The sequence below is a fragment of the Podarcis bocagei genome (genome assembly GCF_964188305.1).
Source record: "Podarcis bocagei genome assembly, chromosome: 15".
NCBI classification, from domain to species: domain Eukaryota; kingdom Metazoa; phylum Chordata; class Lepidosauria; order Squamata; family Lacertidae; genus Podarcis; species Podarcis bocagei.
This window is the reverse complement of record NC_138141.1, coordinates 24,266,215-24,282,678: the sequence shown is the minus strand read 5'-3', so window position 1 is coordinate 24,282,678 and position 16,464 is coordinate 24,266,215. Positions and strand designations below refer to the sequence as shown.

Sequence of the window (16,464 nt, the reverse complement as noted above, 5' to 3'; positions counted from 1 at the left end):
AGATGATTGACAGGTGATTGGCCCTCCCAACTTTCACAACGGCCTGCAGGGAGGGGGAAAGGGCAGGTCTGACCCACAGGCCTGCAAAGCCCCTGGAAATGCCACTCCTTCTCTTGGTTATCATCATTGTTGGCATAATGGCAGGCAACCAAATGATGGTGAGGAAGAGAAGGAGGAACAGAAAGATCAAGAGAGTGGTAATGTCAAAGAGAGTTAAAGACTGCTTGGAAACTTCAAGCAGTTGTGGCCTTCAGCTCCTGACTGAAATCGGGTGAGTGGAGCATATTGTACCCATTGCCCTGATTGCCGGTGTTTCCAGCCCAATTTAAAGTGCTGGTGGCAAAGCCGTGTCCGGGCTGGTTGTGTATGTCATCATGTGAGATTGTTCTGCAGCTATTTCCATTTAGGGGGGCCCTGCCTTACTAGAAGTCAGCCTACTGGGCTAAGCAACATTTGAATTTACTTCTAGGTTGTACTGTTGGAAATATTGACTTAAAATCAATCAAGGGCCTTTTTAATGATGGGTACCACAAGACAACTCTTCTAACCTTCAGCAGCCATAGAATTCCAGCTTTAATCGTGGAAAAGAAAGCTCTTTTAGCCCGGAATGGGGTCCTTCCTTATTGGCATTTAGTAGACACCTCACTTAAGCCACTGTTGGCATTCAAAAGGGCAAACAGGAGGAACAAAGCCACCTCATCTAATACAGTGGTACCTCAGGTTACAGACACTTCGGGTTACAGACTCTGCTAACCCAGAAATAGTACCTCGGGTTAAGAACTTTGCTTCAGGATGAGAACAGAAATTGTGTTCCGGCGGCCCGGCAGCAGCAGGAGGCCCCATTAGCTAAAGTGGTGCTTCAGGTTAAGAACAGTTTCAGGTTAAGAACGGACCTCCAGAACAAATTAAGTTCTTAACGCGAGGTACCACTGTACTGACATTTGCCTTATAGCTGAAGAAGAACACTGTCAGTGGTGTTCTCAGCTGAAAAAAAGCCCTGCTGGTTGGGATGGGTCCTTGAACTCTGAACATGCCTCTTGCTTGCCTAGGTGGAGAATAGATAGGGGTGCGGGAGAGCGTGTCTAGGAACAGGCCTACTGTACAAAGGTAAAATTGACATCCATTGCTCCTCCCACTTTTGCCTCTGGCCCCGCCCACCACATGCATGAAGCCCTCAGAAGGTTGCTCAGAAGGTAATGTGGTCCTCAAGCTGAAGAAGGCCTCCCCCCTCTATATTTCTTCTGGTGCCTGATAGCTGCCTGAGAAATCCTCTGCTCCTCAGTCTGTTACAGTGATGGGAGCATCCCACCAGCCTGCAAATGAAGTTTTAGGTGCTTGCTCTGCATCTAGAGCCACAGCCACAACCTGGTTGTGGTTGTGTGAACAAAGCCGCACCTAGTTGGTGGAAGTACAGGATTCGACTGCCGGTGTGTATCCATTGCAAACGTGCACTAACAAAATGAAAGGATGCCGGCACGCGTCAGTAGAGAGTGTCATGGAGGAGCAGGTGACAAATTAGTGGCAGGTGTGCTATTGCCCTCTGCTGGACACAAGTGGTGTTGGCTGTGAAATAAAATGCAAAGCTCGCTTTTTCATTGAGGAATGAGCAGTCACTAGTAGACTGTGATAGCTCACTCGGTAGAGCATGAGACTCTTAATCTCAGGGACATGGGTTTGAGCCCCACATTGGGCAAAGCATTTCTGCATTGCAGGGGGTTGGACTAGATGACATCAGGAAGAACTTTCTGACACTAAAAGCTGTCCGACAGTAGAACTGTCTCAGGACGTTGTGGGCTCTCCTTCCTTGGGGGTTCTTAACTGGAGGTGGCATGGCCACCTGTCATGGTTGTTTTAGCTGAGATTCCTGCATTGCAAGAGGTTGAATTAGATGAACCTTGGGGTGCCTTCCATCTCTACGATTCTATGATTCTAAGTTGCTCCAGTTCAAAAACACATCAAAGTGCAAGTAGATCAATAGGTACCGCTCCAGCGGGAAGGTAAACGGTATTTCCGTGCGCTGCTCTGGTTCACCAGAAGCGGCTTAGTCATGCTGGCCACATGACCTGTACACCGGCTCCCTTGGCCAGTAAAGCGAGATGAGCGCCGCAACCCCAGAGTCGTCCATGACTGGACCTAATGGTCAGGGGTCCCTTTGCCTTTAAGTTGTTCCTGGGATCACAACTGATGAGATGATTCAATTTCAATTGCATATACAGTAGATGCTCGGGTTGCGAATGTGATCCATGTGGGATGCACATTCACAACCCGCAGCGGCACAGCTGCACACACACGGGTTGTGATTCGGCAAGTCTGCACATGCGCAAAGCATGATTTAGCACTTCTGTGCATGCACAACCGCTGAAACCCGGAAGTAACCCGTTCCAGTACTTCTGGGTTTCTGCAGTCCGCAACCCGAAAAAACGCAACCTGAAGCGTCTGTAACCCAATGTATGACTGTGATATATATATATATATATATATGTAGGTTTTGGTGTCTTCGGGTGTCTTCCCGTGTAAGAGTTGGGGTGTCTAGGCGACGTTTCGACGAGGTCTCACTCGTCATCTTCAGGCTGGTGCTTTCGGCTTCTTGTTACTGGAACAGAGCAGGGTCTCAGTGTTTGAGTTCCTATAAATACTGTTGAGGGGGTGTGGTGCAGAGAGGAAGTTCCCAGGTTATTGTGCCTTTTCTTCTTTTGTTCCTTAATTACTTGGGGGATATCTTGAGTGATATCTTGAGTGATATTCTGAGTACCACTTAGGTGGGTCATTAAGTGTGGATTAGTTGCTATAGCTTTCGTGTCTTGACCTTTTGAGCTTGTGAAGAGATTTTTCTGAGAAGATGGCTGTACTGCACTTAGTTGTGCTCTGGCTTGGCTTCGTGTATAGGGGCGAGCTGTGGTTTTGTGCCCTGTGCCAGCCAGATCTGTGTAGGGATTGCAGGGGGGTGCAGCATCCGGAGGTGCCACTATGGTTTGGCTACCGGATGGAGTCTGTAATTTATCTGTGGAGAGGGTCTGGGTTTGGGTCTGGTGCGGTTGATAGGTGATGGCGTTCTGTGTGCCTCTGGTTCTGGTGTCGGTTTTTGTGGGGAGGGCTAATTTCCAGATGTCTGGCAGGCGGGACGTGTCGTCACGCTTGTTCATGTTGTGAGGGTGTTTCTCTATCTCAATGGCTTCCATGATTATTCTCTTGTGGTGATGTTCCATGTTAAAGAGCAATTTGGAATCTGCAAAATTAATTTCGTGTCCTGTTTCTTTCATGTGTTGGAAAAGAGAGGAGGTTTTTTCTTCTTTTTTGACGGCATTCTTGTGTTCTGCGATACGTGCATTTATTCGTCTGTTTGTTTGTCCAATGTACGTGGCTGGGCAGACTTTGCAGGGTATTTCATAGACCCCTTGGTTTTCTAACTGGATTTTATCTTTGGGGTTTCTGAGGATATTGGCTATTTTTTGGTTGGTGCAAAAGGCTGTTTTGATATTGTGTTTATGGAGGATTTTGCTGATTTTGTCTGTAGTGCCCTTGATATAAGGAAGGAGGGCCATGCCATTGTTTTCTTCTGTGTCTTGGTTTTTGGGGGGTGTTTCTTTTTGGATTAGCTTCGTAACCCTGTTTTGCTGGTATCCATTGGCGATTAACACATTTGAGAGATTCTGTAACTCAGTTGTCAAGTGGTCTTTGTCAGCCAGGCGTTTGGTTCTGGAGATGAGAGTCTTGGCTACGGAGTTTACTTCATCCACAATGGACAAAGATACAAACAGATAGAAGGAGCGCCTATGGGATCACCCCTCTCACCGGTCATCGCAAATCTGTACATGGAACACTTTGAAACCAATGCTTTAGACAAGTCAGAACACAAACCCAAACTTTGGCTCAGATATGTTGACGACACCTTTGTAATTTGGCCACACGGGAAAGAAAAACTAGACAGCTTCCTCACACATCTCAACAGCCTACACCCCAAAATACAATTTACTATGGAAATAGAAGCCAACAACCAACTTCCCTTCCTTGACGTCCTAATCTACAAAAAAACCTGATGGCTCCCTAGGACACACTATCTACCGGAAAAAAAACACACACCAACCGCTACTTACATGCACAATCACACCACCACCCTGCACAAATAAACTCCGTAGCCAAGACTCTCATCTCCAGAACCAAACGCCTGGCTGACAAAGACCACTTGACAACTGAGTTACAGAATCTCTCAAATGTGTTAATCGCCAATGGATACCAGCAAAACAGGGTTACGAAGCTAATCCAAAAAGAAACACCCCCCAAAAACCAAGACACAGAAGAAAACAATGGCATGGCCCTCCTTCCTTATATCAAGGGCACTACAGACAAAATCAGCAAAATCCTCCATAAACACAATATCAAAACAGCCTTTTGCACCAACCAAAAAATAGCCAATATCCTCAGAAACCCCAAAGATAAAATCCAGTTAGAAAACCAAGGGGTCTATGAAATACCCTGCAAAGTCTGCCCAGCCACGTACATTGGACAAACAAACAGACGAATAAATGCACGTATCGCAGAACACAAGAATGCCGTCAAAAAAGAAGAAAAAACCTCCTCTCTTTTCCAACACATGAAAGAAACAGGACACGAAATTAATTTTGCAGATTCCAAATTGCTCTTTAACACCAAAACCTACATTCCTGTACCCGTGAAAATCTACGAAAGCAAATATATATATATATATATATATATATATATATATATATATATATATATATATATATATATATATATGCTTTCGTAGATTTTCACGGGTACAGGAATGCAGGTTTTGGTGTCTTCGGGTGTCTTCCCGTGTAAGAGTTGGGGTGTCTAGGCGACGTTTCGACGAGGTCTCACTCGTCATCTTCAGGCTGGTGCTTTCGGCTTCTTGTTACTAGAACAGAGCAGGATCTCTCAAATGTGTTAATCGCCAACGGATACCAACAAAACAGGGTTACGAAGCTAATCCAAAAAGAAACACCCCCCAAAAACCAAGACACAGAAGAAAACAATGGCATGGCCCTCCTTCCTTATATCAAGGGCACTACAGATAAAATTAGCAAAATCCTCCATAAACACAATATCAAAACAGCCTTTTGCACCAACCAAAAAATAGCCAATATCCTCAGAAACCCAAAAGATAAAATCCAGTTAGAAAACCAAGGGGTCTATGAAATACCCTGCAAAGTCTGCCCAGCCACGTACATTGGACAAACAAACAGACGAATAAATGCACGTATCGCAGAACACAAGAATGCCGTCAAAAAAGAAGAAAAAACTTCCTCTCTTTACCAACACATGAAAGAAACAGGACACGAAATTAATTTTGCAGATTCCAAATTGCTCTTTAACATGGAACATCACCACAAGAGAATAATCATGGAAGCCATCGAGATAGAGAAACACCCTCACAACATGAACAAGCGTGACGACACGTCCCGCCTGCCAGACATCTGGAAATTAGCCCTCCCCACAAAAACCGACACCAGAACCAGAGACACACAGAACGCCATCTCCAATCAACCACACCAGACCCAAACCCAGACCCTCTCCACAGATAAAGTACAGACACCATCCAGTAGCCAAACCATAGTGGCACCTCCGGATGCTGCACCCCCCTGCAATCCCTACACAGATCTGGCTGGCACAGGGCACAAAACCACAGCTCGCCCCTATACACGAAGCCAAGCCAGAGCACAACTAAGTGCAGTACAGCCATCTTCTCAGAAAAACTTTTCACAAGCTCAAGAGGCCAAGACACGAAAGCTTTAGCAACTAATCCACACCTAATGACCCTCCTAAGTGGTACTCAGAATATCACTCAAGAAATCACTCAAGATATCCCTCAAGTAATTAAGGAACAAAAGAAGAAAAGGCACACTAACCTGGGAACTCCCTCTCTGCCCAGAACGTTGGAGGCTATACACCACACCCCCTCAACAGTATTTATAGGAACTCAAACACTGAGATCCTGCTCTGTTCTAGTAACAAGAAGCCGAAAGCACCAGCCTGAAGATGACGAGTGAGACCTCGTCGAAACGTCGCCTAGACACCCCAACTCTTACACGGGAAGACACCCGAAGACACCAAAACCTGCATATATATATATATATATATATATATATATATATATATGTGTGTGTGTGTGTGTGTGTGTGTGTGTGTGTGTGTGTGTGTGTGTGTATGTAACTCACCTTTTTATTTCAATGCAGAGGTTAAAAACAATGCCAAAGGAATGTGTCCCTCATGGAGAACCAGGGCTCACCAGTTCTTTTGCCAGCGACCTTGCCCTTTATGTAGGGAAGCTTTGACGCAACAGACCTGAAACAAAGTGATCCTTGCCGCAGAGCAAGCAGGAGTCAGTGCTTCCTTTGACCCCTTAGTCTGGCAGGCAACTATGGAAGATACATAACACCCTTCTTTTGATGTGCCCCTTCCCTCAGGGTACAGCACACCATCGTGCAAAAATAACTTCGGCTGCAATCCTAACTCACAGACTGGGAGCTGAGTTCAGCAACATCTGAAGGGCCACAGATTCCCCATGCCTGCTCCTGAGAATCATAGTTTGGTGAAGTGTACAATCTAACTTGATGCCCTCTGGAAGTTGCGTGGCTGCAGGTCCTATGAGCTCTAGCCAGCATGTCCAATGCTATGGGAAATGGGAAGTGTAGTCCAGCAGCTAACTGATCTGCCAAGTTGGCTGCCCCAGTCTAGAGCCTTTCTTTCCAAGGGAAGGGGTTTTTTCCTAGAGGAGTCATACAGTGGTGCATTCTGTAGTTCATTGGGAACTGGGTCTGAGTTGTGAGCCTTTCTCCAAACAATTCTGGCCAGATTCCATGCTCTTCCCACTGCGAGCACCTGGCCCCTACAAGCTTGCCGCAAAGGGAAGCCAGCCCTTACACTGAAAAATGGTCTGGCATGCTGTAAAAGTGCTTTTAAGCACATGCAAAAGAAGAAAAACTGCAGGAGCCACACACTCTAATAGATAATTACACTTTGTAGTTGTGATGTTGCCTCAACAGCTTGCATTGTAGTGATGGGGGTGGAGGAGGGTGGAATCCATTGGCTTAATTTTAAGACTGCACTCCTTAATCTTTTAATTGTATAATCTTTATCCTGCAGTCTGTAATATGCACAGTGTACACCCCAAGACTGAAAGCCTGATCTTAGAAACCAAGGCCCTGGCGCACACCAGTGACATCACTGCTGTGTGCCAGGGAGTGTTTGCACCAATGCTGAATATTAAAGTGGCACCTGATTTAAATGGAAACTGTAACAAATTAAAGGCAAACTAAATATAGTTTTCTTCAAGGAGACTTTTTTTGTCACTTGTAGCTCACTGGGTTTTGCATTATCAACAGGATTGCCAACCAATTCTGTTAATCGCAGAATTTGACTCAAAATGTATAGTTCAATTACAATTGAATAGTGTTTCAGAACAAGGTCAACCTTATCCAAATCCACTTTTCCATAAAGCAGTGAGCACTGCACTATTGTCCTGATACTTTGAACCTTTTTGCCCAGGTCCTAATATTAGGCAGCTTGCAGCATGCCCTTAAGACTACAAAAACTCATAATGCAGTGCAACTGTTATGAAACGTACATATTGGAGGACTATAATTTGAAGAGAGATTATATCCTTTGCCAATGGAACCCCACAGAATGTGGCTGTGCGGTCATATTTTTCCATAGATATTTACAGCCCAGGGGCAGAAAACCAGAAAATAATAGCATATACATTGTCCACATTGTCTCCTTGGCTTCTACCTCTGTGGGGTTTTATTTAGTCAAACAGCACTTGACCACCTAGGGTTACTGTCTTTTGGATGTCCGCCATCTTTCTTTCTGAGCGAGTGAGCAAGCAATGTCATCCTTTACAGTTCATTAAATTCCATGAGGCTGGCCAGATGAGAAGTCTACATATTTGCAAGTAATATCCATATTTCCTATCATTAATGCTCTTTGGGGATTGACAAGAGGCCCGCTGCCATACTATAACATTTTGGCAGTCTCGAGGACTGGCAAGTCCCAATCACACACCCTTTGATTTGGAGAGTTTCCTCTTCCCCTTTTGGCACGCTCGCCGGTGTCACCAAGAGCGGAAGCAAGAGGCTGTGCCAAGGTTTTGTGCAGAGCAGTGGATAACATTACTGTTCGTTACCCACTTTATCCTGACATGGCATTAGCATGCCCCTGGGCAAGCCGGTTCAGGCATGTTGCCATCTGAAGGGCTAAGCATATTCAATGCACAGTATGTGTGTTGGGAACATGAGTGTTGAAGTAACAAGGCCTCTCGGCGAAGCAGATCCAAACGGAATTGTTTCCAGCATTTAAGTGCTAAGTCGGAGGCCGACACTATACAGCAGGGTTGCGTTTCAACTTGGACTGGTGTTTCAGGCCCTACATGAGAGTAATCGGGAACAAATGTGCTAAATCAGCCATTGTAGTGGGCAACAGTGGTCTCTGCATGCAGGCACACAGACATTTAATGTATCCTGCTGTATAGGATGAAAAACGAGCCATTTTATATGTTTGTTTGTTTATTATTTGTTTATTAAATTTGTATACTGCCCAATACCCACAGGTCTCAGGGCGGTTACGACATAAAAATTACAATATAAAAACACAAAATGCATAATAAAAACAAAAACAACCCAATAACCCTAAAAGAATTAAAAGGTTCAGGTAGGTAGCCGTGTTGGTCTGACAGAGTCAAAATATATAAAAGAATTGTCCAGTAGGACCTTAAAGACCAACAAAGTTTGTTCTTGGTATAGGCTTTCGTGTGCATGCACACTTCTTCAGATACACTGGAAAAGAAGTCCAGACCATTATTTATAGTGGAAGGGTGGGGTGGGGGTTTTTTCAGGAGGGTAGTAGGAGGTCTCTAAGGTGCTACTGGACAATTTTTTGTTTTTTTATATATTTCAACATTTTAAAAGGGCCTTGGATGTTGGCCTTCCATATGCAGAGACTGGCCAAGCATGTTGCATGTCAGAAATGAGTCAGGAGATCCACTGTGCCCATGCACACATAAGATAAGATAAAACTTTATTCACATTAGCCAATGGCCATAGCAACAGTAAAACATTCCAGTATACACAGAAAAGGAAATTTGATATAAGAGCACAATTTAAAGTCCTGAATCAGCAGTCAGTTAGTGGCCCTTATTCTGATTGCCCCTGCTATGAACCTAGCAACCTTTGCTGTTATCTGCTTATTTTGATCTGATAGAAGAAAGGACATTGTGGCAGTGGTTGAGCGCCCTGGGATGGTTAGTACGAGTGGGGTGATGATCTCGTTCCTCAGGTCTTTGTAGAGAGTACAGGACAGGAGGACGTGTGCCGCTGTTTCGATGCTACCATCCCCACAGGGGCAAAGACGTTTCTCAGGCGGGATCTTTTGGAATCGACCCTCAAGTACCGCAGATGGCAAAATATCTAGTCTTGCAAGTGTAAAAGCATGTCTGTATTTTGGGATAATAGGTTGGGGAGATATGGGGCCAGAGAATCAAAATGGAGAGGTGGAAAAGGAACATACCAAGGGCATAATTTCCTTATAGTGGCCAGGTTGTTCTGATGCTCGATGTCTTTTAGACGTTGACCAATTAGTTTGTTTTAGTAGGGCCCATAGTGAGTAGGTGTTGTGGGGATAGGCCACAAGAATGAAGTTTTTGATAGACTGTTTTAAGCCAGACACTTTTAACCCATGCACACAGAGTCGTCCTGATCAGGGTGTGTGCATTTGTTTCTGAAGCAAATGAACAGCTGAGCCCAAATTAGGGATGCTGCAAGAAATTAAGCAAAGGAGCATACAAATGAGAACCTCCACCCTTGACTGGTTATTCATGAGGAGGAATGGGTTGAACACAGTCCAAGTCATGCAGCAAGCAGCTGAATCAGGGCTGGATTCAGCTTGATCCTCCAGCCACCCTACCTCTGCTGCCTCCTGGATGTCTCCCTAGAAGATGGAGTCCCACAACAACTGGAGGGACATTGGCCCCCAGTGCACTAGGATGAGACAGATTCACAGAGAAAAGGCTATTAAGGTCTAGTAGCCACAACGGCTATGTCCAACCTTCTCTGCCAGAGGCAATAATGCTTCTGAATTCCAGTTGCTGAGTGAAAATTTGAACCTTGGCCTCCCAGATCTTGGTCCAACACTCTTAACCATTACACAGCACTGCCCTCTTATAGGTGCCTGATGTACCTCTGTGGGGAGGGAATTCCACATCTTAGGGGTTGTCTCAAATCATGCCTTCCCCCGGGCCATCACTTCCCCTGGACTTCTGTGGGTGGCAGAGCTACCAAGAGGGCTTCCTCTGCAGATCTTAACATCCAAGAAGGTCTGTGAGGAGACGGGAGGCCTTTCAGGCTGTTGTTGATGATGATTAATGCTTTTTTCTATAAATTAAAAAGTGCCAGTACTCACATAATCCTTTTCTTTTTTAAAATGTATTTTTATTAAAGATTTTCTTAGTTTACAAAAGTATGTGCAATCTCTCTCTCTTTTCTCTAACATTTTTTACAGATCAGTTTCATTTGTTGAGACATTAGGAAGAAGAAGGGGAGATGGATGGGGGTGGGGTCGGGTGGCGGTGTTTCTATTATACTTAGTATATGTGGGGTTTTGTGTCAGCGTCGCTTGTACAGGTTCACCACAGCCAATCACAAACAAACAACCACACCCCAGGCCAACCCCAACCTCTCTCACAACCAAAGGAACACAAGTGAATAGCACAGAACCTCACATAATCCTTTTCCTCCTTTCTCTCTCTCTCTCACTCTCTCTCACACAGCATCCTGCCCTCCCCTTTCTCCTTCTTCTCCTTCTCCCTCTCCAGAGCCAGTGTGGTGTAGTGGTTAAGAGCAAAAGACTCGTAATCTGGTGAACCGGGTTCGTGTCTCCACTCCCCCACATGCAGCTGCTGGGTGACCTTGGGCTAGTCACACTTCTCTGAAGTCTCTCAGCCCCACTCACCTCACAGAGTGTTTGTTGTGGGGGAGGAAGGGAAAGGAGAATGTTAGCCGCTTTGAGACTCCTTCGGGTAGTGATAAAGTGGGATATCAAATCCAAACTCTTCAAACTCTTCTAAATTCTCCTTCCAACTTCCACAGCATTTTAGACGGCAACAGGAAGTTCCTCCTTCCTTCTGACTCCTTCCTTCCTTCTTCTTCTTCTTCTTCTTCTTCTTCTTCTTCTTCTTCTTCTTCTTCTTCTTCTTCTTCTTCCTCCCTTCCTCTCCTCCTAGTAACCAGCCGGACCATCTCCGCTCGCCTTTATGGCTTGCCCCAGCCACAGAATGGAAGACAGTGGTCCAAGCAGCAGAGGTTGCTTTCTCTTCCCATTTCTCTCTCTCTTTCCCTCTTCCCCTCATCTTTCCCCTTCCCCTCCCTGCAGGCATGGAAAGAGCAAGCAGAGGTGAAGGAGAAACAGCACTCACTCACATCTGGCCACTTGTGGCGTAGTGAGGCAGCGGCACAGAAGCGCACCCAAGGGGGGAGAGCGCGCATTGCGAGGCAGCTGAGGGGGAACAGTGCAGCCTGTGGACTGAGAGCAGCAACTGCAGCCCTGAACAAGGGCCTCCTTTCCCTGGCTGCCGCCACCTCAGCTCTTCGCAACCCCCCTTTCCACCACAGTTGCTTCCTTGCACTCCCCACCCTCTACTGTATTTCCCTTACTTCAAGATTGGGAAGAGGGGGGGAAAGTGCTGGTACTGTGTACCGCCAGGGGGAAAAAGCACCATTGAATTAATTTCCTTTTTTTAAAAAAAAATATCAACCCAAATAATGACTGCTTCAGGGACGGAGGTGGTGCTGCGGGTTAAACCACAGAGCCTAGGACTTGCCGATCAGAAGGTCAGCGGTTTGAATCCCCGCGACGGGGTGAGCTCCAATTGCTCCTGCCAACCTAGCAGTTCAAAAGCACACCAAAGTGCAAGTAGGTAAATAGGTACCGCTCCAGCGGGAAGGTAAACGGCATTTCCATGTGCTGCTCTGGTTCACCAGAAGCGGCTTAGTCATGCTGGCCACATGACCCGGAAGCTGTATGCTGGCTCCCTCAGCCAATAAAGCAAGATGAGCGCCTCAACCCCAGAGTCTGCCATGACTGGACCTAATGGTCAGGGGTCCCTTTACCCTTTACCTTTAATGACTGCTTCTTGTTTTCTAAGTGCACTGTGGGCCCTATAGCCAGTGCGTAGTTAAACTATGGAACTCACTACCACAGTAGGCAGTGAGGGCCACTAACTTGAATGGTTTTAAAAGAGGATTATACAAATTCATGGAGGAAGAGAGGGCTTTTGCTGGCTAATAGCCACAGTGGTTATGCTCTGCCTCTAGAGTTGATGGAAACAATGCTCTTGGAAACCATGGGAGGGAAGAGAGCTCTGGTGCTCAAATCCTGCTTGCTGGTTTCCCACAGGCTACTGTGAGAACAGGATGCTGGACTAGTTGGGCCATGGGCCTAATCCAGCAGGCTCTTCTTATGTTTTTATGTCCAGTTTCTCCCCACCCAGAGAACGTCTGTGGAAAGGCCTGAAATGATCCCATCCAGCGCTCCCACAAAACGCCTTGGTGAGGCCTATATAGAGCCGCGATTGTTTAGCATGGCACTGCAGCTGGGTCAATGGCTTATTTTGGTTTGAGAGTTATAAAAAGCCTATGTTTTGTCAATCTGTCATCCCGAAGGAACAAGCCTAGAGACTTGTTAGCCAGGCTTATTTTTGTTTGGTTTCGTTTAAGAGCCCACATTCATCAGGGGGCCTGGCATCGCTGCCTTAGTCATAAAGTCATTGTGCCCCAGTTTATTTAGACATGTCTGGCTTGTTAATTGCAAAAGGGAAGGGTGGGGGGGAAGCCTTCAGGATTGTGGAAGAGACATCAATCAGTGTCTATGAGAGATTCTCTCTCTCTCTTTTTAAAAAAGTAAGGCTAAACTTCAGGGAAAGAGGCTGCAGGAGGAAAACATGCAGCTCTATGAGCAGGTACATGGCCTGCTATGGCATGGGGCTGTTTGGATGAAAGATGTGAGAAAAAGGTGGACATTTGTAGCCTAATAGTCCTTAACACCAGGGGTGTACTAAGTGCTTTTACTTTATTTTTTTAAAGAAACAAAAGTGCCGGTACTCACCATGAAGTTGTTATAGCAAGTGCCACCCTTTTAACATTCGGGGGTGAAAAGTGCTGTTGCTACATACCTTTGAGTACCCCATAAAAAAAAGAACTGGATGTACTATCAGTTGACTAATCTGATCCTTCTTCACTTCAAAAGTGCCACATTCCATGCACCTGCAAAATTGACAAAATATCTTGTGGCTTGCACCACAATATCTGAGGGGTGAGAGATTCCAGGTGTTCCTGTGCTTATTCAGGGTTCCATTTTCTTTCTTCTTCTTTTTTTTTTAAAAAAAAATATTTATTAAGTTTTCCATTTTAACAATCCAAGAAAAACCACATTAAAACATACAATACAATAAAAAAAGCCAAATAATCATACCAAATTATGTATCTTTGGGTGACTTCCCATGCTCTGAAGTTCAGGGAGTAATGATCTAATATTGTACTGCATTCCTTAATTAGTCCAAATAGTCCCAATAAAACATTTCCAGTGTTTTTCCTTCCTTTATTTTTAACAGCCTCTGAATTTGTTTAGCAAGCCGGTTAGTCTTTTGTAGTTCTGTGCGAAATATTTTAATTTTTGTCTTCTTTATTTTCCTGTTGTAATCCAAAGTTCTCATCGACGCCATGTTCACTTTCTGTGAAAGTGTTCCGTTTTCTTGGAATGATAGTGAATGGAGATTGCAGTGTGTTTAGGATGTATGGTTTTATTGACTCAAATATCCAATCTGAGCACAAGATGGAGGGGCTCACAGCATCAACACTCCAACAGAACTTGCGTCCCCATGGACCCCTACTGAGATCCCCAAACCATATCTCTTGGCTCCAGCACACAGGCCTCTGTGTCTCCTGCTTCTAGAATCAGCCCCAAACTCATCCACAAACAAAAAATCCTTGGCCTGTTGTTCCCCATCTTCAAGTGATGTGGCATCCAGCTAACTGATGAGGCATCCAGAAAAGGCCCGCCCATTTGTCCTTATAGCAATCTGTTAGGACATGAAGGACAGTCCTTAACTGGCCACCTTAGCAAAGGAACTGGTTTGACTGGTTTCCTCTTACATCAGAGATACAGGATTGCAGGTTCAAAAGGAGCCACAGGCACCATTCAGACTGACCCCTCCAACCTATAACAATATATACTCTGATCTCACCAAGTGTTTGCATTGCTTCAATACTGTTCAGTGCCTGTTTTTATTTTATTAGATCCTTCCCTGCTTCCCCCTTCCTTATGAAGCTGCCTTATCCCAAGCCAGAGCATTGCTCCATGCAGCTAAGTATTGTTTGGACTGATTGGCAGCAGCTCTATAGGATTTCACAATGGGAGCTGGAGTTGCCGGAGGTTGAACCTGGTACTTACTGTGTGTAAAGCATTTATTCAGGAGCTGCTCAAGGTATCTGATAAGACCCAACATTCTTTAATCCCACTTTCCCCCTCTATTTGGAGTGTTCAGAATGACTGGCTGTCTCACCACTAACATGATTCAGCAGGTACAGAATGGGGAAAAAAATCTACCTTATTAAAATAAAATAAAATAAGAATAAAATAAAAAACGCAACATATGATATACCTGCAAACAACTTGTGGATTTCCCCCAGGCATCTTGCTGGTCACTGTGAGAAGCAGATACTGGCATTAGATGATCCAGCAATCTATTTTTATTTTCTCGTATTTTGGAGTATTATAGCTTTACTTAGTGCTGCTGTGAAAAATCCCTTTTAGTACTTTGTTAGAAGCGACCCCGTCCTCTCTGCTAGTGTCATGCATTGAAGTGTATGGTGACATCTACTGGCTGAATAAATATACTGCATGGAGCCTGTAGCACTGCAGGTACCAGGCTAGTAGGAACTGGAGGAAGTAACCTGTGACTCCCTTTTCCTCTTAACATTTCCTTGGATTGGTGGGGGTGTGGGGAGAAAATGTGCTGAGTCTTCTTTGCTTTGTCTGCTGAAACCCACGTTTTTGGAGTAAGTGATTCAAGCGTCGTTCCCTTTTGGGAACTGGTGCAGTCCTCTGCTGCATGTCCAAAGGTGGGGTCAAAATGCTGATATTTGATTCTGTTCTTATCCACACAGGAAGAAGTGTGTTCACACAACTAGGAAGAAGCATGAACTGTTGAATGCATCTGGAGCATGGCTGCCATGTGCTTCTCTTGGACGCCAGCGGCTACAGGTATGAAATACCCCCCCCACACACACACACACTGCAGTTTTAGCAGTAACAGTGCTTGAATGATGCATGGCATGGAGAAAGTAGAGAGAGAAAGTGTTCCTCCCTCTTTTTAGGACACCAGAACTCTTGGACATTCGATGAAGCTCAAGGTGGGAAGATTAAGGGCTGGCAAAAGGAAAGTACAGTGGTCCCTCGGGTTACAGATGCTTCAGGTTACAGACGCTTCAGGTTACAGACTCTGCTAACCCAGAAATACTACCTCGGGTTAAGAACTTTGCTTCAGGATGAGAACAGAAATCACGTGGCGGTGGCAGCAGCAGGAGGCCCCATTAGCTAAAGAGGTGCTTCAGGTTAAGAACAGTTTCAGGTTAAGAATGGACCTCCAGAACAAATTAAGTTCTTAACCCGAGGTACCACTGTACTTTATGCAGCACACAGTTAAAAGTGTGGCGTTCCCTCCCTGAAGACGCAGTGTGAACCACCAACTTGAATGGCTTCTAAAAGGGTTAGACAACATCATGGAGGATAAGGCTATAAATGACTACCAACTCTGATGGCTATACTGTGCCTTTGCAGTTGGAGGCAGTGATGCTTCTGAATACCAGTTGCTGGAAACCACAAGAGGGGAGAGGGCTCTTGTGTTGTGCTTTCAGGTTTCTCACAGTCATCTAGTTGGCCACTGTGAGAACTGGATACTGGACTAGATGGGCCCCTGGCCTGATTCAGCTTCTTACATTCTTATAAGGGAAATCTGCAAGCGCTCTAGTTGCAGCCAAATCACGCCCTGTGTCCCCTCCTGAAACAGTAGCTGTTCCCTCTTTAATCTAAGCACCAGGCAGTAGGAAAACATTCCTCATAAGATTGCAGATTTTAAAAGTCTGAGACCAGGACCTCTATATAATAACAACAAAAATAATTTATTATTTATACCCTGCCCATCTGGCTGGGTTTCCCCAGCTACTCAGGGCGGCTCCCAACAGAATGTTAAAAACACAGTAAAACATCAAACAATAAAAACTTCCCTAAACAGGGCTGCCTTCAGATGTCTTCTAAAAGTCAGATTGTTGTTTGTTTCCTTGACATCTGATGGGAGGGGTTCCACAGGGCGGGCGCCACTACCAAGAAGGCCCTGTGCCTGGTTCCCTGTAACCTCATTTCTAGCAGTGAGGGAAC

General features: G+C 45.3%; 1 long non-coding RNA gene across 1 annotated transcript in view; it reads left to right on the top strand.

The window, feature by feature from the left end:
• LOC308574712 overlaps positions 1-16,464 on the top strand; it is a 60,145-nt gene that overhangs the window by 29,030 nt on the left and 14,651 nt on the right. The window contains exon 2 of the long non-coding RNA XR_014002563.1: positions 15,195-15,291. This is a non-coding gene — a long non-coding RNA (uncharacterized lncRNA). The remainder of the gene's footprint in view (positions 1-15,194; positions 15,292-16,464) is intronic.